Source organism: Heteronotia binoei, chromosome 7 (assembly GCF_032191835.1).
Source record: "Heteronotia binoei isolate CCM8104 ecotype False Entrance Well chromosome 7, APGP_CSIRO_Hbin_v1, whole genome shotgun sequence".
Lineage (NCBI taxonomy): Eukaryota > Metazoa > Chordata > Lepidosauria > Squamata > Gekkonidae > Heteronotia > Heteronotia binoei.
The window spans coordinates 51,053,308-51,056,709 of record NC_083229.1 but is presented as its reverse complement, the minus strand read 5'-3'; positions in this window follow the sequence as shown (position 1 = coordinate 51,056,709).

The following is a 3,402-nucleotide window of genomic DNA, read 5'->3' as shown; positions in this document are numbered from 1 at the left end:
GGCCTCAGCATGGTACAATGCCATAGAGCCCATCTATCAAAACAGCCATGTTCTCCAGAGAAGCTGACCTCCTCCAGCAAGAGGCTGGTAGCCCTAAGTTACATGTGATCACCTGGCAGAAACATGACTTTTGTGGCAGTTCAAAAAAGTGGTTTCAAATGCTGTGGTTTGTAGAAATATGGCTAAACAACATTTTCCCAATACCAAAGAATATGGAGACAAGCTATACCAAAGAATATGGAGACAAAATGCAACACTTTCCTATCTTTATACTTGATGCTAGCATCTTTTACATATCAAAGATGACATCAGAGTTCAGAGTTCCTCCACTCAGAGTCACGAACCACTGGGACTTTGGATTTGAACCAGGAAATGCTTGGCCTTCTGTGCTAGCTGAGCGAGCAGCCTGATACTGTTTATGACAATACATCAGATATATTGCTGGGCCTAAGTGAGAGTAAACAGAACCATAGCCAGTTTGTTGCTACACTTCCAGAGGGGGCTTCAAATAAATGAACGGGATATCATTTGTTTCGTCATAACAAGATGAAACTTCATTAGCTCTCAAGGCAAGCTGAAAAGTCTATGCATATTTTAGTTTCTGTGAACTTAGTTTCAGAAATAAATGTGCTAAATAAGAAAACTTATACCTACTGTGCTTAAATTTTTTTTTAAAAAAACTTTAACTAATGGGAATCTTTGCTAGGCAGACATGGCTGGAGGGATTACAAAGACTTTGGGAGAAGTACCAACCACTAGTGGGTTTTTGTGTGTGTGTGTTTTACCAAAAGGGTTGCTGATCTAAAACATTATTTATTTGCTTTATTTATTGTCTACCTTTCTCACTGAGGTTCAAGGTGAATTACAGGATAAAGCAGTATAATTAGACAGCTTAAAACAAACAATAAAATAAATAATGCAATAGAACTAGGATGATGAAATTAGAGAACAAAGTGAAAAACAAGCTAAGGCAAGATATACTGTCAAGTTTAAACAATACAGAAAATGGTCATCTCCCAGGCTAAATTAGGGTTGCCAATCCCCAGGTGGGGGCAGGGGATCCCCTAGTTTGGAGGCCCTCCCCCCTGTAACGTACTCGAAGCGGAGACGAGAGTAGGGCAACATGGTTTATTAGGAGCACGTTGCAAGAGAGGGAACACGCGGGCCGGGTCCCGCTTATGTACAATCCCGGGTACAGCCTACTGGGTTGGTTGGGCCAATCCAGCCCCGTTGAACTTCCCGCCACAGCAGGAGATAGGCGGGGACAGTTGCCCCCCCCGTCGGGTCGCATGACATTTCTTGATACACTACACCCCTCCCCCCCTGGTTAATGTACAAAGTCCTGTAAGTATGCGGGGGGCCGGCGCTCCCGAGTGGACCGTCTGGGGGGTCCCGGTGGCGGCGGCGCGGCCGCCGAGGATGGTGCCTCGGTAGGTCCTGGAGTGGACGGGGGCGGCCCGTCCGGTTCCGCGGATCCCTCGGTTTCGGTCGGTTCCGGTACCTCCGGCGCCCGCATCACGGATGTTGGGATCGCGTCATCTAGGCGGTCTCCGTTAGGCTCCTCGCTGGATATAGCCTCGTCCGTGTCCGTTGGGGCCTCCGGAAGGGTGCGGCGCCTCAACTGATCAATGTGCCGCCGTAGTACCTGGCCCCCCTCCGTTGATATGTCGTAGTGGCGGGACCCGGTTACCCTCAGTACCCGCCCCGCCACCCAATCGGGGCCCCTTGCATAGTTTCGGGCGAAAACTGGGTCGCCCGCGAAGAAGCCCTGGGCGGCGTCTCGGACTTCGGGGCTCCCGCGGGTGTCTGAAGCCCGGTCGGGATGCAGCCGGTCCAGCCGGGTTATGAGTTTGCGTCCCATGAGGAGCTCAGCCGGGCTGACTCCTGTGACCGGGTTAGGGGTGATCCGATTATCGAAGAGGAACGCGGCCAGCCTGTGGTCCCAGTCCCCCTGTACAATTCGGCCGAGGGCCTCCTTTGTTGTGCGGACCATCCGCTCCGCCTGGCCGTTGGTAGCCGGATGGAAGGGAGCCGACCTTATGTGCCTGATCAGGTATCTTTGCAGGAACGCCTGGAAGTCGGCTGAGGTGAAGGCGGCCCCGTTATCAGAGACTATGGTGTCCGGGATGCCATGTGTGCATAGGACCCTGCGCAGAGCTCTGATCGCGGCTGTGGACGAGGTGGACCCTACGGGGATGACCTCCAGCCATTTGGTGTAGGAGTCCACTATTATGATGAAGGTCTGCCCCTGGAATGGGCCCGCAAAGTCGATATGGAGTCTCGACCATGGTTTCCGGGTGGACTCCCACCTAGTGACGGGGGCGCTGGGCGGCTCGGGCCGGGACTCCTGGCAGGTCTGGCACCCGCGGACCCAGCCCTCGATCTCCCCGTCCATTCCCGGCCACCAGACGTAGCTCCTGGCCAGAGCCTTCATTCGCACTATGCCGGGATGAGTCTCGTGTAGGGATTCTAGAACACGCTTTTGGAGCGGAGGTGGAATCACTACCCTACTGCCCCAAAGTATGCAGCCCTTGTGTGCGGCTAATTCCTCCCTCCTCGCCTTGTAAGGCTTGAATTCTTCCCCCATGTTTCCCTCTGGCCACCCCCTCACCACCCAGTCGAGCACCCGTGCCAGTGTCTTGTGTTTCTGGGTGGCCTTGGCCACCTCCGTTGCGTGGAGGGGCGGCTCTGGGAGGCTCTCTATCATCATGACCTGGTGTGCGGGTGCGGGGTCCGGACCCGTCTCCGGAAGCGGCAAACGGCTAAGCGCATCCGCGTGTCCCATAGCCTTGCCGGCCCTATGAACCAGTGTGTACGTGTATGAGTTGAGGAATTGGTTCCACCTCAACACGCGCTGTGAGAGTATTTGGGGGGTTTGTCGGTCTGGGGCCAGTAGACCTAAGAGGGGCTTGTGGTCCGTGGCAATGGTGAACCTTCTCCCATATAGATACTCGTGGAACTTTCGGACCCCTGCCACGATTGCCAGGGCCTCTTTATCTATCTGCGCGTAGTTGCGCTCGGCTGAAGTGAGCGTGCGGGAGTAATATGCGACCGGTACCTCCCTCCCGTCCGGAAGCTGGTGCCCCAGGACTGCTCCCACCCCATACGGCGACGCATCGCAGGCCAGGATGACGGGGAGGGCCTCGTCAAAATGGTGGAGCACCGCATTGGACACCAGGACGTCCTTGACCGCCTGAAACGCCGCGGCCTGTCGTTTGCCCCAAACCCAAGGGGCTTTTTTGTCCAGCAGCCGGTGAAGGGGCTCCGCCAGGGCTGCCTTGTGGGGGAGGAAGGAGTGGTAAAAGTTGAGCACCCCCAAGAAGCTTTGGAGCTCCGCTTTACAAGTGGGAGCCGGGGCTTGCACGATGGCTCGGGTCTTTTCTTCCGTGAGGTGGATTCCTG